Source organism: Mobula birostris, chromosome 18 (assembly GCF_030028105.1).
Source record: "Mobula birostris isolate sMobBir1 chromosome 18, sMobBir1.hap1, whole genome shotgun sequence".
NCBI classification, from domain to species: Eukaryota; Metazoa; Chordata; class Chondrichthyes; order Myliobatiformes; family Myliobatidae; genus Mobula; species Mobula birostris.
Window position 1 is genome coordinate 35,745,988 of NC_092387.1, and position 24,058 is coordinate 35,770,045.

Genomic DNA, 24,058 nt, shown 5'->3' on the forward strand with positions numbered 1-24,058 from the left:
AAAACAGACAGGACCTCCCAGTAGCCACCCACTTCAACTCTGCTTCCCAGTCCCATTCAGATATGTCCATACATGGCCTCCTCTACTGCCATGATGAGGCTAAACTCAGGTTGGAGGAGCAACACCTCATATACATCTAGGTAGTCTCCAGCCCCTTGGTATGAACATAGAATTCTCCCGGTAATTCCCTTCCCCTATCCCTATGTCACTCTGCCCCCTCCCCCAGCTGCCTACCATCTCCCTCATGGTTCCGCCTCCTTCTACTACCCATTGTGTTTTCCCCTATTCTTTCTTCACCTTTCCTGCCTATCACCTCCCCGCCTCCCCTCCCCCACCCCTTTATCTTTCCCCTTACTGGTTTTTCACCTGGAATCTCCAGCCTTCTCCTTCCCACCCTCCCGCCGCCTTCTTTATAGGGCCTCTGCCCCTTCCTCGTACAGTCCTGACGAAGGGTTCCGGCCCGAAATGTTGACCGATCTTCTCCATGGATGCTGCCCAACTTGCTGAGTTCCTCCAGCGTGTTGTGAGTGTAATATCCATATTTTCTGATATGGCCAAACTGGGTATCCATGTAACTTTGAAGAGGATCTAGTGAGGCTTCAGTGGATATAAACAGGTTAAGTGAATGGGTGTAGACATGGCATGTGGAGCATAATGTGAAAGCAGATGAAGTCAACCACTTTGAAGAATTAGAAAGATGGACCGTCATGAAATGTTGTGAGAGGTTGAAAGTTATCGGAGTTCAGAGGGGTTAGGGAGTCCTACCTGAAAGATAATGCAAATCAATAAACTGCAAATCTGAAAGAAAAAGCAAAGTGCTGAAAATACTCAGCAGATGACGGTTTGTCTGTGAGGAAATTATTGAGTCAAGTTTTGACCTTTAGTTTTGAAGGCTAAGAGCAATCATGTTGAAATGTACAAAGTTTGTGGAGAATTTGACAAGGTAGATATGGGTTCTCCTGATGGTGTCTAGTACCAAGTGTCTCACTCTCCAAATAAAGAGTCATCCAGTCAGGATTGAGATGAAAATAAATGTCTTCACAGAATTCTGTATTCTCTATTCAAAAGGGCTGTGGAACTATATGTTCATGAAATATCAATAGATTTTTAGGTATAAAAGAAATGAAGGGATGTTAAGAGTGAAAGAAGGTGCCATTAAGGAAAAAGATTGGCTGTGATCTTGTGGCCATCTCTTGCTTCTATTTCGAAACAGAAACATTAGCACCATAACAGGCCCTTCATATGTCTGTCTAAACTGCCTCCAGAACTTTTTTGTCCTATCTTCTTCCACCACCCCTGTGTTCAAGAGAAAAGTTTGGTTTGTAAATGTCTTTAAAATCTTCCTCCTCAAACCTTAAACCTAACCCTTGCAGGATTTGATTTTTTCATCCTTGGGGAAAAAGGCATTGACTATCTACCCTAGCTTTGCCTTCTAATTTTATATGCTTCTCTCATTGTGTTGCTGCTTTCACAGTGCTATGGACTTGCACTCCAAAATCCCTTCATTCACTGTACAGTAAACTTTCCTTTTGCATTTGCCCTCCCAAAATGCAACACCTCACACTTGTCTGCATTGAGGTCTGTTGCCATTCCTTCGCCTGACTGATCTATATTTTTTTTGTGTTCTTATGTGATGGTTGATATGCTGTTTACATAATCCATTCCAATAGGTTATAGTTCAATAAAAGAATCTTGTGCGTCTACACTTGTTTTATAACCTTGTGCATATGATATTCTTAATTTCATAAAAACGAGATTCTACATGCTGAAAACCTAGAGTAACACACAAAATACTAGAGGAACTCAGCAAGTTGGGTAGCACCTATGGAGGGGAATAAGCAATTGATGTTTCAGGGGAGATGCTTCATTAAGACTGGCGAAGGGCACTGAGTCTGGCTCTGTGGTTCAGAAGAGCAGGGAGTGGGGAGAAGAGGCAAGCTTGGGTAAAAGGGGATTCATTGGTTAGGAGAACAGACAGGTGATTCTGTGGACGAGAAGGAGATTCCCGAATGGTGAGTTGCTTCCCAGGAGCCAGGATCAGGGACATCTCAGATTGACTCCATAGCATACTTAAGTGGGAGGATGAGCAGCTAGAGGTCCACATCGGTACCAATGACAGAGGTAGAAAGGGTGATGATGTCTTGCAATTCAAGTTTAGGGAACTAGGTGCTAAGTTAAAGGACAGGACCTCCAGGATTGCTACCCGTGCCATATGCTAGTGAGGCCAGGAAATAGGAATATCATATAGTTTAACTCATAGCTAAGTAAAGGGTGCAGGAGGGAGTGCTTCAGGTTTTGGGATCATTGGGCCCTCTTCCAGGTAAGGTGGGACATGTTCAGATGGAGTAGTTTGCTGGTACTATGTGGGGCGGTGTAAACTAGAGTTGCAGGAGAGTGGGAACAGAACACCAGAGCGGATAGTGGAGTGGTTCTGGAGAAAGATGTTGTTAAGCATACAAACAATGTCAGGAATCAAAAGGTTTAGCATGGTGTGACTAATGTTCTGAGTTGTCTATATTTCAGTGCAAGGAGAATTGTAGGAAAGGTGGATGAGCTTCAGGCATGGATCTGCATGTGGAATTATGACATTGTAGCAGTTTGTGAGACTTGCTTGCAGGAGGGGAAGGACTGGCAGCTCAGTATTCCAGCATTCTATCGTTTTAGATGTGATGGAGCAGGAGAGATTAAAGGGAGAGGGGTGACATTACTAGTCAGTGAAAATGCCACAGCGGCGCTCAGACAGGACAGGCTGGAGAGCTCATTTACTGAGGGTGTATGGTTGGAATTTAGGAATAAGAAGAAGATGACCATATTAATAGGATATTATAGGCCACCCGACAGTTGGTGTATTTAGAGGAGCAAATTTGTACAGAGATCACAGACTGTTGCAAGAAACATAGTTGTGATAGTAGGTGATTTTAACATTCCACATATTTACCAGGACTCCCATTCAACAAAAGGGCTGGATTGGATAATTTGTTATATGTGTTCAGGAAATTTTTCTTCATCGATACATAGAGGTCCCAACTAGAGAGAGTGTGATGCTAGATCTCCTATTAGAACATGAGACAGGGCAGGTGGCAGAAGTTTGTGTAGGGGAATTCTTTGCACTTGGTGATCATAATGCCATTAGTTTCAAGATAATTATGGAGAAAGATAAGATTCTAAATTGGAGAAAGGCCAATTTTGATGGTATCAGAAAGGATCTGGCAAGTGTGAATTCGGACAGGTTGTTTTCTGGCAAAAGTGTACTTGATGAGAGGAATGCATGCCTTCAAAAGTGAAGTTTTGAGAATACAGAGTTTATACGTTCCTGTCAGAATAAAATGCAAGGGTAACAGGTTGAGGCAGTCTTGGTTTTTGAGAAATAATGAGACCCTAGTTAGGAAGAAAAAAGAGGTACATAGCAGCTATAGGCAGGAAGGAGCATATAAGGCAGTTGAATGTAAGAAATGCGAGAGAGCACTTAAGAAAGAAATCAGGAGGACTAAAAGAGGGCACGTGGTTGCGCTAGCAGACAAGTTAAAGGAGAATATTCATGGCAAAAGGATAGCAAGGGACATAATTGGTGCTCTTGAAGATCAGAGTGGTCAGAGATGGGGAAAGATCTTAAATAGATTTTTTGCATCTATATTTACTCAGGAGGTGGAGACGGTCTATAGAAGTGAGGCAAAACAGCAGGGAGGTCATGAACCATCTACACATTACGGGGGGGGGGGAGCTTGTGTTTGCTGTCTTGAGGAAAATTAGGGTGGATAATCCCCAACGGCCTGACTAGCTGTTCTTTGGACCTTGTAGAAGGCTAAAACAGAAATTGTAGGGGCCCTAGCAGAAATATTTAAACCATCCTTAGCCACACGTGAGGTGTTGGAAGATTGGAGGATAGCTAATGTTGTTCTGTTGTTTAAGAAAAGCTCTTAAAAATAAGATGAGAAATTGTAGGGTGGTGAGCCTGACATCAGTACTACGTAAGTTATTGGAAGGTATTACAAGGGATCAGATATGTAAGTATTTGGATAGTCAAGGACTGATTAGGAATAATTAATGTGGATTTGTGCATGGTAGATCGTGCCTAACCAATCCTAGAGTTTTTCAAGGAAGTTACCAGGAAAGTTGATAAAGGCAAGGAACTGGACGTTGTCTACATGACTATTAAGACCTTTGACTAAGTACCACATAGGAGGTTGGTCAAGAAAGTTCAGTCCATTGGCATTCGGGATGAGGTAGTAAAGTGAATTAGACATTGGTTTCTTGGGAGAAACCAGAAAGTATTAGTAGACGGTTTCCTCTCTGACTGGAGGCCTGTGGTTACTGGTGTGCCGCAAGGATCGGTGCTGGGTCTAGTGTTGTTATCTATATCAATGATCTTGGATGATAATGCAGTAAACTGGATCAGCAAGTTTGTGGATGACGCCAAACTTGGGGACGTAGTGAACAGTGAGGAAGATGATCAAAACATGCAATGAGTTCTGGGCCATCTGGAAAAGTGGGGTGAAAACTGACAGGTGGAATTTAATGCAGACGAGTGTGAAGTGTTGCACTTTGGGATGACAAACCAGGGTTAGACTTGCATGCTATAGGGTAGGGCACTATGAAGTGCAGTAGAACAGATGGAATTGAGAATGCAGATCCTTAGTTCCTTGGAAGTACTGTCACAAGTGGATAGGGTCATAAAGAAAGCTTTTGGCACATTGGCTTTCATAAATTAAGATCCTACCACTTAACATATCTTTACTTTCACTCCACCCCCCCCCCCCCGACTTTCCACAGAGATTGTTCCCTCTATGATTCCCTTTTCCATTCGTCTCTTCCCACTAATCCCCCTCCAGGCACTTATCCCTGCAAGTGGCCTAACTGCTATACCTGACCATTCACCATCTCCCTCGCCTCCTATCAGGGCCCCAAAACAGTCCTTCCAGGTGAGGCAGCAAATCTGCTGGTGTCGTCTATTCTGTCCAGTTGAGTCCACCCTCAGGGTGGAGGAGCAACATCTTGTATTCAGTATGGGTAGCCTCCAGCCTGTTGGCGTGAGTATCGATTTCTCCTTCCTCTGTGTGTGTGTGTGTGTGTGTGTGTGTGTGTGTGTGTGTATATGTGTGTATGTATGTATATATAAAATCCTCCTCTGTTCCCTACTCTGGCCTTCTATCTCTTCCACCTGCCTATCACTTCCCCTGGTACCCGCTGCTGGCCCTTTCTCCTATGGGCCACACTCCTCTCCTATCAGATTCTTTCTTCTCCAGCCCTTTACCTTTCCCACCCACTTGGCTTCACCTGTCACCTTCTAGCTAGCCTCTGTCTCTTCTCCCCCCCTCCCCCCCCACACCTTTTTATTCTGGCATTTCCCCCTTCCTTTCCAGTCCTGAAGAAGAGCCTCGGTCTGAAACGTTGACTGTTTATTCATTTCCATAGATGCTGCCTAACCTGAGTTCCTCTAGCATTTTGTTTGTATGTGTTGCTTTGGATTTCTAGTATCTGCAGACTTTCTCGTGTTCATTTTTGTGTCAGGAGGTGGGATACCATGTTGAAGTTGTATAAGACATTGGTGAGGCCTAATTTGGAGTATTGTGTGCAGTTCTGCTCACTATCTACAGGAAGATATCAATAAGATTAAAAGAGTGCAGAGAAAATTTATAAAGATATTGCCATGACTTAAAGACCTGAGTTATGTGGAATAGGTTTGGACTTTATTCCCTAGAGCACAGGAAAATGAGGGGAGATTTGATGGAGGTATACAAAATTAAGAGGGGTATTGATAGAATAAATGCAAGCTGGCTTTTTCCACTAAGGTTGGATGAGACTAGAACTAGAGGTCATGGGTTAAGGATGAAAGGTGAAATGTTTAAGGGGAACCTGAGGGGAACTTCTTCACTGAGGCTACATCCATACTAGACCGGATAATTTTGAAAACGCCAGTTTCGTGTAAAAACAATAGGCGTCCACACCAGACGTTTTTGAAAATACCTCCGTCCACATTAAAACGGGTATTTGGGCGAATCTCCTCCTACAGGGCATGCATAGGACACATCTACAGAAAACAAGCAAAGAAGAAACGATATACTTAGTGCATATTTGTCCAGTTACAGACTAGAAAAACTTAAAAGGAAATTGCCAAATGACAGACAGTTGTTGGCTCTCGCGCAGGAGGACTTAAAACTAAAGAAAAACAAATACTGGAGCGTATGGCAGCAACCGACAGGGAGTTCACGGACAGTATGACCCGGCTGACGACGAACATTGAAAAACTGACTAACTCTGTCGCAGAGGGATTTGCAATGATGCGGAATATGATGGCGCCCCCCCCCCCCCCCCCCCCAGTACTCTTCACTGCCACAATACCAGCCTCACAGCCACTACAATAGCTACACATACGGGCACACAGACCCCCAGGTGGCCCCACCAACATCTTCCCCACTCCCACAGAGGGGTCACCCTGGAAACATTTCCTATAGCCATAGTCCCTTCACCGATGAAAGGGATGACAGGTTTTTTAAAACCTTCGGTTACCCTGTACACACTACAACGTCCAACCAGCGTTTTCAGATTTAAACACTCCGAGAGCGTTTTAGAAAAGCTCCATTTTCGGGGGAGGAAAACATCGTTTCAGTGTGGACGGAGGGTCAAAACGAAGAGAAATATCTTCGGTTATAGATTTATCCAGTCTAGTGTGGACATAGCCTCAGAGTGGTGAGGGTGTGGAATGAGCTGTGAGCAGAAGTGGTAGATGTTTATTCTATTTCAACATTTAAGAGAAATTTGGATAGATATTTAGATGAGAGGGGTATGGAGGCTATGGTCAGGCTGCAAGTTGCTGGTCTAGGCAGATTAATAGTTTGGCACAAACTAGGTGGCCCAAAGGACCTATATCTGTGCAGTAGTGTCCTATGACTGTATAGCATGATGAGTATTGTTGCTTATGCAGTTGTGTAAAGCAGCATACTGACTAGAAATTATTAAATATTCTAGAATTATTAGTAATAACTTCATTCCAGTTTTAAGTGAGTGCATTATTGGAGATTGGTATATTTACAGGCACTGCCATTAAGTGAAGAACCCACAGCATTTTTTTTTGGTAAGAGCAAAAGAGTTAAAAGGGCAGCGCAGCTTGCAAACTTGCTGCCTTTCAACTTTGCTCAATACTGACCTCTAGAGCTGTCTGTGTGAAGTTTGCATTTTCTGCCTGTGACTGCATGGGTTTTTTCTCACATCACAGAGATTGGAAGGTAGTGATCATAATATTATAGAATTCATCCTGCATTTTGAGAGGGAGAAGCTAAATCGATGTATCGGTGATACAGTTGAGTAAAGGGGACTACAGATGCATGAGTAGAGTAGTTATCTACGTAGCAACACACATCAAAGTTGCTGGTGAACGCAGCAGGCCAGGCAGCATCTCTAGGAAGAGGTGCAGTCGACATTTCAGGCCGAGACCTTTCATCAGGACTAATTGAAGGAAGAGTTAGTAGAGATTTGAAAGTGGGAGGGGGAGGGGGAGGGGGAGATCCAAAATGATAGGAGACGACAGGAGGGGGAGGGATGGAGCCAAGAGCTGGACAGGTGATTGGCAAAAGGGATATGAGAGGATCATGGAACAGGAGACCCAGGGAGAAAGACAAAGGTGGGGGGGGGAACCCAGAGGATGGGCAAGGGGTATAGTCAGAGGGACAGAGGGAGAAAAAGGAGAGTGAGAGAAAGAATGTGTGTATAAAAATAAATAACAGATGGGGTACGAGGGGGAGGTGGGGCATTAGCGGAAGGTAGAGAAGTCTATGTTCATGCCATCAGGTTGGAGGCTACCCAGACGGAATATAAGGTGTTGTTCCTCCAACCTGAGTGTGGCTTCATCTTTACAGTAGAGGAGGCCATGGATAGACATGTCAGAATGGGATGTGGAATTATAATGTGTGGCCACTGGGAGATCCTGCTTTCTCTGGCGGACAGAGCGCAGGTGTTCAGCAAAGTGGTTTCCCAGTCTGCGTTGGGTCTCGCCAATATATAGAAAGCCACATCGGGAGCACTGGATGCAGTATATCACCCCAGCTGACTCACAGGTGAAGTGATACCTCACCTGGAAGGACTGTCTGGGGCCCTGAATGGTGGTAAGGGAGGAAGTGTAAGGGCATGTGTAGCACTTGTTCAACTTACAAGGATAAGTGCCAGGAGGGAGATCAGTGGGGAGGGATGGGGGGGATGAATGGACAAGGGAGTCGCGTAGGGAGCGATTTCTGTGGAAAGCGGGGGGGGGGGGGAGGGAAAGATGTGCTTAGTGGTGGGATCCAGTTGGAGGTGGCGGAAGTTACGGGGAATAATATGTTGGACCCGGAGGCTGGTGGGGTGGTAGGTGAGGACTAGGGGAACCCTATTCATAGTGGGGTGGCGGGAGGATGGAGTGAGAGCAGATGTGCGTGAAATGGGGGAGATGCGTTTGAGAGCAGAGTTGATGGTGGAGGAAGGGAAGCCCCTTTCTTTAAAAAAGGAGGACATCTCCCTCGTCCTGGAATGAAAAGCCTCATCCTAAGAGCAGATGCGGCGGAGATGGAGGAATTGCGAAAAGGGGATGGCATTTTTGCAAGAGACAGGGTGCGAAGGGGAATAGTCCAGATAGCTGTGAGAGTTAGTAGGCTTATAGTAGAAATCAGTGGATAAGCTGTCTCCAGAGATAGAGACAGAAAGATCTAGAAAGGGGAGGGAGGTGTCGGAAATGGACCAGGTAAACTTGAGGGCAGGGTGAAAGTTGGAGGCAAAGTTAATGAAGTTAACGAGCTCAGCATGCATGCAGGAAGCAGCGGCAATGCAGTTGTCAATGCAACGAAGGAAAAGTGGGGGACAGATACCAGAATAGGTTTGGAATATAGATCGTTCCCCACAAAGCCAACAAAAAGATAGGCATAGTTAGGACCCATACGGCTGCCCATAGCTACACCTTTAGTTTGGAGGAAGTGGTTGGAGCCAAAGGAGAAATTATTAAGAGTAAGGACTAAGTCCGCTAGTCGGAGCAGAGTAGTGGTAGAGGGGAACTGATCAGGTCTGGAATCCAAAAAGAAGCGGAGAGCTTTGAGACCTTCCTGATGGGGGATGGAAGTATATAGGGACTGGACATCCATGGTGAAAATAAAGCGGTGGGGGCCAGGGAACTTAAAATCATCGAAAAGTTTAAGAGCGTGAGAAGTGTCACGAACATAGGTAGGAAGGGATTGAACAAGGGGGGGATAAAACAGTGTCGAGGTATGCAGAAATGAGTTCGGTGGGGCAGGAGCAAGCTGAGACAATAGGTCTGCCAGGATAGGCAGGTTTGTGGATCTTGGGTAGGAGGTGGAAACAGGAAGTGCAAGGTGTGGGAACTATAAGGTTGGTGGCAGTGGATGGGAGATCCCCTGAGCAGATAAAGTCGGTGATGGTGTGGGAGACAATGGTCTGGTGCTTCTTAGTGGGGTCACGATCGAGGGGTAAATAAGAGGAGGTATCCGCGAATTGTCGCTGTGGCTCGGCAAGGTAGAGGTCAGTATGCCAGACTACAACAGCACCCCCCTTATCGGCGAGTTTAATAGTAAGATTAGGATTAGTGCGGAGGGAGTGGAGAGCAGAGCGCTTGGAAGGAATGAGGTTGGAATGGGAACAAGATGGGTGAAGTTGAGACGGTCGATGTCCCGTCGGCAGTTAGCAGTAAAGAGATCCAGAGCAGGCAGAAGACCAGAACGGGGTGTCCATGAAGAAGAGGAGGGTTGAAGACGGGAGAATGGGTCATCGGTGGGGGTGGAAGAGTCCTTGCCGAAGAAGTAGGCTCGGAGATGGCGGAAGAAGAGTTCTGCATCATGGCGAACACGGAACTCGCTGAAGTGTGGGCGAAGGGGGACAAAGGTGAGGCCCTTACTGAGGACAGAGCATTCTGCCTCCGACAGTTGAAGGTCGGAGGGGATGGTAAAGACCTGGCATGGATGAGAGCTGGGATCAGAGGGGGGGATCCCTCTGTTCCCTTAAAAATGTCATCCCCTTCTCGCAATTCCTCCGTCCCCGCTGCATCTGCTCTTAGGATGAGGCATTTCATTCCAGGACGAGGGAGATGTCCTCCTTTTTTTAAAGAAAGGGGCTTCCCTTCCTCCACCGTCAACTCTGCTCTCAAACACATCTCCCCCATTTCACGCACATCTGCTCTCACTCCATCCTCCCGCCACCCCACTAGGAATAGGGTTCCCCTGGTCTTCACCTATCACCCCACCAGCCTCCGGGTCCAACATATTATTCCCCGTAACTTCCGCCACCTCCAACGGGATCCCACCACTAAGCACATCTTTCCCTCCGCCCCCCGCCCCCCTGCTTTCCGCAGGGATCGCTCCCTACGCGACTCCCTTGTCCATTCATCCCCCCCATCCCTCCCCATTGATCTCCCTCCTGGCACTTATCCTTGTAAGCGGAACAAGTGCTACACATGCCCTTACACTTCCTCCCTTACCACCATTCAGGGCCCCAGACAGTCCTTCCAGGTGAGGCGACACTTCACCTGTGAGTCGGCTAGGGTGATATACTGCGTCCGGTGCTCCCGATGTGGCCTTCTATATATTGGCGAGACCCGACGCAGACTGGGAGACCGCTTTGCTGAACACCTACGCTCTGTCCGCCAGAGAAAGCAGGATCTCCCAGTGGCCACATATTATAATTCCACATCCCATTCCCATTCTGACATGTCTATCCACGGCCTCCTCTACTGTGAAGATGAAGCCACACTCAGGTTGGAGGAACAACACGAATTTCCAGCATCTGCAGAATTCCTGTTGTTTGAGTTATCTACGTAGAATGCTTTCTATAGGTTATTGATAAAAATTGGTAAGGGTTGATGGAAACTTGCCAAATTTCTTTAGCCTGCTGAGAAAGTCGAGGCATTGGTGAGCTTTCTTGATTGTGGTACCTATGTAGTTGGACCAGGGCAAGCCCAAGAACTTGAAACTCTTAACCTTAGACCCACTGATGTGGACAGGAGCAGGTGCACCACCCTCACAGAAGCATAGCAATTAACTTAATTCTTTACAGCACCAGTGATCGATTGGAAGATCGGGGTTCAATTTCCACTGCTATCTGGAAGGAGGTTGTATGTTCTCCCCATGATTGCGAGGGTTTCCTCCCACATTCAAAGATATACAGGTTAGGGTTAGTAAGTTGTGGGCATGCTGTGTTGGCACCAGAAGCATGGCAATTCTTTTAGGCTGTATTAGGGATTATTCTGGAGTTATTGAAATACAGCAAATATTAATTCAAACAAGAGCCAGGCTTCATTTCTTACTGTAAATGTAAATAATTTCAGGAAGCTTGCAATTAACCCTCAGTATTTTTGTAAATTGTATGCAGTAAATTTAAGTTAAAAGAACAGGCTACTCCATAGACTACGATACTCCAAACGTTTGTATATATGTAATAGCCAAATGTTAAGACAATGGAGCCAGACAGCATGGCTAATTTATTTGTACCATTGTGACTTGACTGCAAACTAGCAGACCAGGTGGATGTTGTCAATTAGGATATCAAACATGGTCAGAGGTATAGGCAATCAATAATTTTGGAGTAGAGTTGTATTCAGTGACAGCCCTGACATCATTAATTTTGGGTGTCTGACTCTATATCATCTTAAGGTTTTAGAATATTTTTGTTAATTGGTCTCTCCCAAAGACATTGGGCCTTCAGAAGTATCTTATCGATTACAACATGTTTCCACTATGTATCTCAAAGGAACCATTTTTCAAACCCAAAGTATTGAAGTAAACAGTGTCATTGTAATCATTGAAATTGCATTGAATCACCTTTGATCTTAAGGGTATAAAGATATGATGTACCTTTGGGTTTGTGAGCCTTTACCAAGAGTTTCCAGAATGATGCCTGCTTGTTGTGCTAAATGAAGACTTCTTTCACCAGCTTCAGGGTCTCTCCAGTGACTTTGATCACAGTCACATACTTTCTATTATTCCTGAGCTCTGAGGGTAGGAGGGTATGTGGAATTATTGTCAAATCCCTAACAGCTTGCACAGGTTTCAACCAGAAACATTGACTGTTTACTCTTTTCCATTGATGCTGCCTGACCTGCTGAGTTCCTCCAGCATTTTGTGTGTGTTGCTTTGCTTTGGATTTCCAGCATCTGCAGATTTTCTTGTGTTTGCACATTTCCTTTATCACTTTTCCTGTGAAACGTGAGTCCTGAGCTGAAATCCGTGCTGTTATGCTGGCAGTACAGTCTCTCATTGGGAAAGCCTCTTCCCGCCAGTTGAAGTGATCCATAATCACCAGACGGTAACTGTTCTCCCTGATTTTTGGAAGAGACCTCATGAAGTCCAAATAGATGTTTTCCCAGGACACTCTTGGCTGTGCCTGGTTCGTCAGTGGCACCTTTATTGCCCTTACCAGGGTAATGCTGTGCATGAATGATACAATAGTGAAGGAGTATTTTCAACATCTCTGCCCATCCCCAGCCATCAGCATCACCAGGCCTATCAGAGGGTCATGATTGTGCTGTGCCTTCCCTGATGCATTACCCCATGATATAACATCAGTAAAATTTGCCTAATACATGATGGGGCTACCCTGGATCCAGCTCCCATCTGGTCCCTTATTTGCTCCCTCTCTCCTCCTTTTCTCCTTCTCCCCTGCCTCCACCTCTTCATATAATTTTACTGGTTCCAGTAGTTTCTTCCTGCACACTTGCAATTTCAGTTGCGTCTTGTTCTTCTACTAATCTCTCTGCCTTGATGTCTCATTCCCTTTCTACTCCTTGCTCTCCCCTTTCTGGTAGGCCTTTAATCACTGCAACCTCTGCTGGTGGTGTCACTGTTTCTAGCAGTTCTTGTATTAGGTGCCCGTGCTGAGTAGCTGCCCTGTTGAGGTTACAGATCCTCATAGTGTGCATGTAATCATGCATTCTGCCCTCCACCCCTTTCCCTAATAAAGCTTGCATCAGAATCTGGACCAGCTGGAAAAATGGCAGATGGAATTTAATGTGGACAAGTGTGAGGTGTTGCCATTTGGGAGGACCAACTAGAGTAGGTCTTACACAGTGAGCGGTAGGGTACTGAGAAGTGTGGTAGGACAGAGGGTTGTGGGAATACAGATCCATAATTCCTTGAAAGTGGTGTCACGGGTAGATAGGGTTCTAAAGAAAGATTTTGACATATTCGCCTTTATATATCAATGTATCCAGTACAGGAGTTAGGATGTTATACTGATATTGGATAAGCTGTTGGTATGGCCTAATTTAGAGTATGGTGTGCAGTTTTGATCACCTCCCTACAGTAAAGATGTCAATAAGATTGAAAGAGTGTAGAGAAAATTTAAAAGGATGTTGCTGAGACTGGATGACCTGAGTTACGGGGAAAAGTTGAATAGTTTAGGACCTTATTCCCAAGAACGTAGAAGATTGAGGGGAGGTTTGACAACAGAGAGCCAGACACTGAAAATTAATATTGTCAGGGCTACCTGAGCACATAATTATGGTAAATACACAAAAGCTATTGATTAACTATATCTGTGACCATGTTTGATAAGTGAAGAGGCAGCATCCATCTGGTCTGCCAGCTTCCACTCAAGTCACAATGGTGCAAATGTTGCCATGTTGCCTGGTTTAATGCAAGCCAATTAACACAACCCCATTGTTTTAACTTTTGGCTCTTGCATATGCAATATCTGACTCTGGAGTAGGCTGTGGATTTTAATTTCAATTTACTAAAAAACTGAAGGCTAATTGCAAGCTTCCTGAACCTACAATGATGTTAGAAAGTTTATGAACCCTGTAGAATTTTCTCTATTTCTGCATAAGTATGACATAAAATGTGATCAGATCTTCACATAAGCCCATGAGAGCCCAATTAAATAAATACAAAAAGCATTATATTTTTTCATTTATTTATTGAGAAAAATGATCCAATATTACATCTATGTGTTGGAAAAGGTATGTGTACCTCTGGGGTAATGCCTTCCACAAAAGCTATTTGGAGTCAGGTGTTCCAATCAATGAGATGAGATTGGAGGTGTGGATTGTAAAGGTGCCCTGCCCTATATTAAAAAAAAGACACCAAGTCAGGTTACTGACAGAGCCTTTTCTTCTCAAGAAAGATATGTTTGTGTGCGCCATGCCCCATTCAGAACAACTTTCAGAGGACCTTAGAAGATGAATTGTAGAGATGTATGAAGCTGGAAAAGGCTCCAAAAGCATTTCTAAAGACCTGAGTGCTCATCAGTCCACAGTAAGGGAAATTGTCTACCAATGGAAAAAAACTCAGTATTGTTGCTACTCTCCCTAGGAGTGGGCATTCTCCAAAGATCACACCAAGAGCACAACATGCAATGCTGAAGGTGGTGAAAAAGAACCCAAGGGTAACAGCAAAAGACTTGCAGAAATCTCTAGAATCTGCTAAAATCTCTGTTCATGTGTCTACTATAAGAAAAACACTGAACAAGAGTGGTGTTCATGGAGTTATACCATGGAGGAAACCACTGCTCTTGATTTAAAAAAAAACATTGCTTCACATCTCAAGTTTGCAAAGACCACCTGGATGTTCTGCAACACTTCTGGGACAATGTTCTGTAGACAGATGAGACAAAAATTGAACTTTTTGGCAGAAATGCACATAGGTGTGTACGGGGTCTTTCTTTTGTTACATTTAAAATGTGGATTTTGTTATGTTAATCTGTGGAATGCGGCTTTGTTGTGTTTTAACGCTGCAGAGAGTTTGCGCTAACAGTTTGTTTTACTTTAAATGAGATAACCAGGTTCTATTAGCCAATGGGTGGTTATGTATCGTTTTGTTTTCGGATGCCATGCTGTATGATATGACTGTGGACTGAGTTTTGGCGGGGAGTCGGGAGGAGAGACGAGGAGGACGGCGGACGTGCGGAGAGGCTCCGGTCGATCACTCTGGGTGGTCCCGAGCCGTGGGTCGACGGAATTCAGGTGGTCGTCTGGCGTCGAACTTGAGCTCCAACGGTAGCGCGCGAAGAACTTGGACTTTGATAAGTGTTGGCGCCTTTTTTTTTCCCCATTACTTTCCTCTCTGTATCAAATGTATGTTAATGCCCTAGAATTAGTAATACCTATAAAGTGTATGTGTTAAAATTTACTGGGTGTGCTGGCTGATGATTGATGTTTGTGATTGATTCGGGCGACGATTGACCCTGAGGGGACTGTTGAAGCAGGTGCTGGGCGGGATTTCCCCTAGACATTCACGAGCCAATATAACGGAACGTTACAAGTGGGGGCTACCGTCAGGGATTTGGATTTTTTTTCGGGAAAGTTGTACTTGTTGTTGCGGTAAGTGGTGTGAAGATGGAGCGAGATAAGATTGTAAGTTGGTGTGAAATGGAGGAGGTACCGGTGAATCATGCGTGTGTGGTAAGCGGGGTCGATTATCGCATTCCGGCAGAGGTACTGGTGCAAGGGTTGAGTTTGATTAAAGGTATCGAGCAGTGTACGAAGGAGTGAGTGACCCCCAGGGGCTGGACCTGGAGTGCAAACGAGGGACGGTGTGGTGCACTCAGGCGAGGCCTATGGTGATACAGCCAGGGGAGGCGGCATTAGTGATGGGAACCCCCAGATTCCCCGGATTGCCGCCGGGAGAGGCCCTGCTAGTAGACGCCCCCGACGACCTGGAAAGGGAGTCCTGGTTCCCGGCTGGGGCGCTGGTGAGACCTGAATTGCAGAGGCCTTCAGCTGTACAGGCACGGCGGATGGGGGTGATGATACGGAACATAACGGAGAGGGAGATCACCTTTAAGCGCAGGATGCCCCTCGCGCACTTGTTCCCGGTGACGGTGATGTCTAGCGCCCCCGTGAAGCCCACTGGAAGAGAACTATTGGGAAATGGGGGGCGGCTGACCGAGGAGGCCTTTAATTTTGAAAACTCCCCTGTACCGCCGGCGTATAAGAGCAGGCTGGTGGAGAAGATGCTGAAGTTAGGGGATGTCTTTTCTCAGGGCGAGTTTGATGTAGGGTTTTCCAAGAGCACTCGGCACACCATTCGGGTAACAAATGACACCCTGTTTAGGGAGAGGTCGCGGCGGTTGGCGCCAGCAGATGTGGAGGATGTGCGGCAGCACTTGCGGCAGTTGAAAGATGCAGGGATTATTGCGGAGTCCCGAAGCCCATATGCGTCCCCCATAGTGGTGGCAAGGAAGAAAAATGGGAAGGTACGCATGTGCGTGGACTATAGGACCCTGAACCGCCACACTGTTCCCGACCAGTATACGGTCCCGAGGGTGGAAGATGCATTGGCCTGTCTGAGTGGTGCACAGTGGTTCAGTGTATTGGGTTTGCGGAGTGGGTATTACCAGATTCCGATGAGCGAGACTGATAAGGAGAAGACAGCCTATATCTGTCCCCTGGGGTTTTTCCAGTTCGAACGAATGCCCCAAGGTATCTTGGGGGCCCCAGCCACCTTTCAGCGGCTCATGGAGCGGACAGTGGGGGACATGAACCTGCTGGAGGTATTGGTGTACCTGGACGGACTGATAGTGTTTGGATCTACGTTGGAGGAACATGAGGAGCGGCTGCTGAAGGTGCTGAGTCGGCTGAAAGAGGAAGGGTTAAAACTTTCCCTGGATAAATGCCAGTTCTGTAAGACGTCGGTCAGCTATGTCGGGCACATAATCTCGCGAAATGGAGTGGCCACCGATCCGGGTAAGATAGCCGCAGTCACCACCTGGCCGAGACCTCAGAAGGTGAGCGCCTTACGCTCGTTTTTGGGGTTTTGCGGATATTACTGGCGATTCGTGAAAGGATATGCGAAAATGAGTCATCCATTGAACCAGCTGCTGTGTGGCTATCCACCTGTGGGGAGGAGGAGGAAGGGAGACCGAGGGTCGGAGGTAGGAGGATACTTGAACCCGGGGGAGCCTTTTGGATTGAGGTGGGGTGCTCAATGTGAGGAGGCGTTCCAATCTCTAAAAAGGGCGCTGACACAGGCCCCAGTGTTGGCTTTTGCTGATCCCTGGAAGCCGTATGTTCTACACACTGATGCCAGTCACGACGGTCTGGGGGCTGTTCTGTACCAGGAACAGGGAAACGGATTGAGGCCAGTGGCGTTTGTCAGTCGGAGCTTGTCGCCATCTGAGAGAAACTATCCCACTCACAAGCTGGAGTTCTTGGCGTTGAAGTGGGCGGTGGTGGACAAGTTGAGTGACTACCTATACGGGGCCCAGTTTGAGGTGAGAACTGATAACAACCCCCTCACTTATATCCTGACCTCGGCGAAGCTGGACGCTACTGGGCACCGGTGGTTAGCAGCCTTGTCTGCCTATGAGTTCAGCCTGAAGTACCGCCCGGGGAGTCGGAACATCGATGAAGATGCCCTGTCTCATCGGGCGCACGACGAGTCGGGCACAGCCGAGGAGTGGAAGAGTGTCCCTGCCCAGGGAGTAAAGGCCATGTGTCAAGTTGGGAGCGACGGGGAAGTAGGAGCACAGATGGGAACGGATCGGGCAGTAGATCAACTGGGGGCTGACGGTGACGCGCTACCCACTGTTTACTGTAATGTGACTGCTCTGAGGAACAGGCAGCTGCCGGAGTTGAGTCCCCAGGAAGTAAAGGCAGCTCAGCGTGATGACCCAAGCCTTGGCACTATCTGGTACGCGGTTAGCCAGGGTGATATGGGGCAGGTGGAGAAGGCAAAACATGCCTCCGTTCCTCTACTACTGAAGGAGTGGCCCTGGTTGAAGCTGAAGAACCACGTCCTGTACCGAGTCACATCGCCTCCGGACCACCCCCGGCGCTGGCAGCTGGTCATGCCTGAGAAGTATTGAAAGGCTGTGCTTCAGGCTCTACATGATGATTCCGGGCACTTAGGGGTAGAGAAGACCTATGGATTAGTCAAGGACCGGTTTTACTGGCCCCGGATGAGGGGGGAGGTGGAAGAATACTGTAAGACCTGTAGCCATTGCGTCAGGAGGAAGACCTTGCCTGCGCAGGCGGCTCCGTTATCCCACTTGCAGAGTGCGGGTCCCATGGACCTGGTGTGTATGGATTTCCTGTCTATTGAGCCGGACACCAGCAATACCGCGAATGTTTTGGTCCTCACGGATCACTACACTAGATATGCGCAGGCTTTTCCTACTAAGGATCAGAAAGCGACTACAGTGGCGAAGGTGTTATGGGAGAAGTACTTTGTTCATTATGGCCTTCCCCGGCGGATCCACAGTGATCAGGGACGGGACTTCGAGAGCAGGCTTATCCATGAATTGCTGGATATGCTTGGGGTTGAAAAGTCCAGAACCACCCCCTATCACCCGCAGGGTGATCCTCAACCCGAGAGGTTTAACCGGACCCTGCTGGACATGCTCGGCACCTTGGAGATTGGACGGAAGAGTAAGTGGAGTCAGCACATCGCCCATTTGGTTCATTGTTACAATTGTACTCGCAATGATGCTACGGGGTACTCGCCCTACTATCTGATGTTCGGATGGGAAGCGAGGTTGCCCATTGATCTGTGTTTTGGGACTGAAGCGGGGGAAATACCTTCGAAGCCATGTCTGAAGTATGTGTCCGATATGAGGAGAGAGTTGAAAAGGGCGTACGAGTTGGCTGAGGCGGCAGCCACCAAGCAGAACCAGCGGAATAAAAGGAGGTATGATCAGAAGGTAAAGTTCGTCCAGCTATTGCCGGGAGACCGAGTCCTTATCCGGAATTTAGGGCTACAGGGTAAGCACAAGTTGGCGGACCGTTGGGCAGCCACCCCATATGTGGTGGAGAGTCAGATGCCGAATCTCCCGGTTTACCGGGTGAGACCTGAGGGCGGGCAGGGGCCTGTCAAGGTACTCCATCGGAACCACCTGTTGCCTCTGGGTTGAGAGGTGAAGATGGACCCAGAGCCCGAATGGGAGTTTACTCCTATTACGAGGACTCTGCGAGGGCGCGGGGCGCGGGAAGAGGCCGCTGTGAAGGAAATGGGGCCGGTCCCCACCTCGAGAAGGGATACGTCATCGGAAGATGATGATTCGGACGTGTGGTACCTGCTTCCGTTCGCTGATTCCCCGGTGCCAGGAGAAGAGACTCTTGGCCCTTCCATCACTGAGTCAGGGGAACCGAGGGAGGGTGTTGCAGAGCCGCCTGTATTACAGCCGCCATTGGGGGAGGAGAGGGTGGAGGCAGAACCCGAGCTAGAGGGCTCACCGGGGCAGAGGGATCCCGGTGAAGGGGAAGGTCCGACAGATCGGCTCGAGGGGTCACCTGGGGTGTCTGAACAGGGAGAGAGAGCAGAGGAAGTCCAGAGGCCTCAGAGGAGTAGGCATCCCCCGGAAAGACTCACTTATATAGTGCCGGGAGAGCAGGGTGTGATCTCTACTGCCCTGCAAAGTTCTGTCACTGCGTTATGCACCTGGGTTGGGTTTTGTGTTTTACAAGGAGTACTAGTGAATTCTGTTAACTTCATGAGGGCATGACTTTTTGAGGTGGGGGGAGAGTGTACGGGGTCTTTCTTTTGTTACATTTAAAATGGGGATTTTGTTATGTTAATCTGTGGAATGCGGCTTTGTTGTGTTTTAACGCTACAGAGAGTTTGCGCTAACAGTTTGTTTTACTTTAAATGAGATAACCAGGTTCTATTAGCCAATGGGTGGTTATGTATCGTTGTGTTTTCGGATGCCATGCTGTATGATATGACTGTGGACTGAGTTTTGGCGGGGAGTCGGGAGGAGAGACGAGGAGGACGGCGGACGTGCGGAGGGGCTCCGGTCAATCACTTTGGGTGGTCCCGAGCCGTGGGTCGACGGAATTCGGGTGGTCGTCTGACGTCGAACTTGAGCTCCAACGGTAGCGCGCGAAGAACTTGGACTTTGATAAGTGTTGGCGCCTTTTTTTTTCCCCATTACTTTCCTCTCTGTATCAAATGTATATTAATGCCCTAGAATTAGTAATACCTATAAAGTGTATGTGTTAAAATTTACTGGGTGTGCCGGCTGATGATTGATGTTTGTGATTGATTCGGGCGACGATTGACCCTGAGGGGACTGTTGAAGCAGGTGCTGGGCAGGATTTCCCCTAGACATTCACGAGCCAATATAACGGAACGTTACAGGTGTGTTTGGAGAGAAAAGGGCACTGCACACCAAAACCTCATCCCAACTGTGAAACATGGTGGAAGAAGCATCATGGTTTAGGACTACTTCGCTGCCTCTGAACCTGGACAGCTTAGAATCATTGAGGGAGCAATGAATTCAAATTGTATCAAGGCATTTTATAGGAACATGTCCGGTTAGCAGTCTGTCACCTGAAGCTTAACAGAAGTTGGATAACGCTACAAGACAGAGATCAGAAAGACAAAAGTAAATCAACAAAAGAATGGTTTAAAAAGAAGAAAATTCATGTTTTAGAATGGCCAAGTCAAAGTCCTGACCTTTATCCTGTAGAAATGTCATGAAAGGACCTGAAGCAAGCAGTTCATGCAAGGAAGTCTAACAACATCCCAGAGTTAAAGCAGTTTTGTAAAGAGGAAGGCCTAAAATTCGTCAGCTGATATGCAGGACTGACCAACAGTTACTGGAAAGGTTTGGTTGAAGTTACTGCTGTACTGTTGGGGGGGGGGGCGGGGGGGTGGAGCGCAGGTCACACCATTTCTGTTAGCAAAGTTTCAATAATTTTTCCAATGAATGCATGTAATATTGGATAATTTTTCTCAATAAATAAATGAACAAGTTTTTGTTATTGATTTTGTTATTTAAACTCCTTATCTAGTTTTAGGACGTGTGAGGATCTGATCACATTTTAGGTCATATTTATGCAGACATAGAGTAAATCCTGCAGGGTTCACAAGCTTTCTGGCACCAATGTATTTACATATACAATAAGAACTGAGGCCTGGTTTTTTTGTTTGAAGTAATAGCTGCTATATTCACATAACTCCAAATACTCCCTGACTGGTTGGCCCAGCATACTGTGCTGGTCATTGACACAAATTGAGCATTTCACTATGTTTCAATATACATGTAACAGATAATAGGTAATCATTAATATTACCTTTAATGAGAGGAGATGGATAAAGTTGATTGGAAGGGGTCACGAGCGGAGATTATGGTAGAGCAGCAATAGCTGGAGTTTCTATGAGTAATTCAGAAGACACAAGATTAGTTCATCACAAAAAAGAATTCTGAAGGGAGGATGGGGCAACTGTGGCTAACAAGGCAAGTCAAAGACTGAATAAAAGTAGAAGAGAGGGCATGTAATACAGCAAAAATTAGTGGGAAGCCAGAGGATTGAGAAGCTTTTAAAAATCAACAGAAGTCAACTAAATAAGAAATGAAAAGAAACCTGAAGGTAGCCAATAACATAAGAGGATACTCAAAGTATTTTCATTTAAATGAAGAGTAAAATAGAGGCAAAAATGGACATTGGGCCACTGAGAAATAAAGGTGGAGAAGTAGTAATGGAGAACAAAGAAATAGCAGACGAACTGAGTAAGAGTATTGTGTCAACCTTCACTGAGGAAGACATCAACCTGTCAGGAATTGGAGGGACGGCAGAAGGGAGTGTAGTAGCTATTATTAAGGAGATGGTACTTAAGGGAAAGTTAAGGTCTGGTGGTAGATAAGTCACCTGGACTAGATGGCTTACACCAGAGTGTTCTGAAAGAAGATAGTGGAGGTATTAATAGTGAACTTTCAAACATCACTAGATTCTGGAATGTTTCCGGAGGTCTAGAAAATCGCTAATGCCACTCCACCCTTTAAGAAGAAAGGGAGGTTAATGATAGGAAATTACAGGCTAGTTAATGTGGCAGGATGTTAGTCCATTATTAAGGATGAGGCTTCACAGTACTTGGAGCCACATGATACTGAAGTCAGCATGGTTTCCTGAAAGGGAAAATCTTGCCTGACAAATCTATTGGAATTCTTTGAGGAAATAGTGGGCAGGATAGACAAAGGAGAGGCAGTGGATGTTGTTTACTTGGATTTTCAAAAGGCTTTTGATAAAGTTCATGTACATTGTGTTGCTAAGCAATACAAGAGCCCATGGTATCTTAGGAGTAAACTGGCATAGAGAGAAAATTAGCTGACTGGCAGAAGGCAGTGTGTGGAAATAAAGTTGGTCTTGGTCTTTTCTGGAATGCTGTTGATGACTAATAGTGTTCAGCAGGGGTCAGTGTTGGGTCTGCTATTTTTCTCGTTATATGTTTTTAACACTCGGGGCTATCGGCTCGTGTTCGTCTAGGGGAAACCCCGTCCGCCTGCCAAACCATGTCTCACATTTGTGTAGTTGCTGTGTAATGCACCCTGGTACAAACTCTCACATAAAATATCAGACATTACACAATGTACGATTTACTGATTACACTTCATAAATCTTACTGGAACTATGTAATTAATAGAGATACAATATAAAAGGAAAGTAAAAGGCGCCAAACTTATCAGAGTTCAACCACTTCGTGCACAACCGTTGGAGCTCAGTTAACAGGGTCTTCTTTCCACCATTTGATCTCTGACCTCCTCGACCCGCCGCCTGGGACTAACCATGGTGGTCGACCAGAGCGCGTCCAGCACGTCCTTCCTCTTCAGTTCTCCTTCCGAAAAGCCCGCGCACTGACCCAGGTTCCCACACATACAGATAGAATAACATAGCTTCCATTGGTTAGTTCCTCCATTATCTATAGCTATAACCCAAACATTTCAGCTACGGAGAACATTACCTCATGGTTAACATTACAAAGAAGCCATTTCATTATAACACTTCAGAGAAGCCATTTTATAATTAGCAGTTAACAGTTAACATTAGTTAATATTACTGAGAACCCTACATTCTCCCCCCACTGAATTAAGTCACGCCCTCATGACATTCAAATAGTTCATCAACCCTCCCTGCAGAACACACAGCCCAATCCAAGTGCAGAAAGCAGTGACATAACTCCCCAAAGCAGTAGAGGTCACACCCTGCTCCCCAGGCGCTACATAGGCCAACCTTTCTGTGGGGGGGGGGGGGGCCTAATCCTCTGAGACCTCTGTACCCCCGCTTCTAGCTCCTCCGGCTCAGCCACTACTGGGAACACTTTGGAGCTACCTGGTGAAACCTCCCGTGATCTGTCAGTCAAATCCCCTGCAACTCAGAGCCCCCTGCTCGGGTTCGGGCCTCTCTCCCTCTCCTTCAGAGTCCGGCTGCACTCCCTGTTGCATACCAATAGCCTCCCTCACCTCCCCTGACACAGTGGGAGAAGGGCCTGGAGTCTCTTCCTCCGTCACAGAGGAGTTAGCGAACGGCAGCTTGTACCATACATCCGAATACTCATCCTCCGAATCAGTATTCCTTCCCGGGGCTGGGCCTGGCCCCGTCTCTTTCGCAGTGGGCTCTTCCCTTGCCCCGCACCTCCACAGAGTCCTCGTACTAGGCGTAAGCTCCAATTTGGGTTCTTAGTCTACCTGCACTTCTTGGCCCAGGGGCAATAGGTGGTTCCAATGGAGTATCTTGACAGGCCCCTTCCTGTCCTCTGGCCTCACCCAGAAAACCAGTAGGTTTGGCATCTGACTTTCCACCACATAGGATATGGCTGCCCAGTGGTCAGCCAACTTCTGCTTTCCAGGTAATCTCAAATTCCTTATGAGAACTCGGTCTCCCAGCAGGAGTTGGGAGAACTTCACTCTCTGGTCCATTTATTTCCCCGATTCTGCTTGGCGGCTGCCGCCCCAGCCAATTCATAAGCCCTTTTCAGCTCTCCCCTCATATCAGATATATACTTCAGATAAGGCTTCGGCTGTATCTCATCCGCACCTGTGGAATTCCTTCGTAATTGCCTTCTCTCTACATTTTACAGATCTCTCTCTCCCCTCACTCATTTATTCCGTGGATTACTGAACCTTTCTACTTTGCCGTCTGAATCTTGAGACTTTAAGAACTGTTCCTAAACTTAACTGTTTGGGAGCCACACACACAATTACCCGCATAACACTGTTAACTTCTGTTTATTTTTAATCTTTTATATTTTGAGTAGATACTAATAAAGATAGTGGTTTTAACATTAAAACCTGGCTCAATTTGTGATCTATTGCTGCTGGTTTGTAACTGTGCATTCTCCAAAGGTATCCAAGTTCTTCTGCAGACTCCCTACTTCCT

General features: G+C 46.6%; 1 protein-coding gene across 2 annotated transcripts in view; it reads left to right on the plus strand.

The window, feature by feature from the left end:
• Window positions 1-24,058, plus strand: part of bmpr1aa (bone morphogenetic protein receptor, type IAa) — a 273,301-nt gene that overhangs the window by 215,861 nt on the left and 33,382 nt on the right. The gene's annotated exons all lie outside the window — the stretch shown is intronic.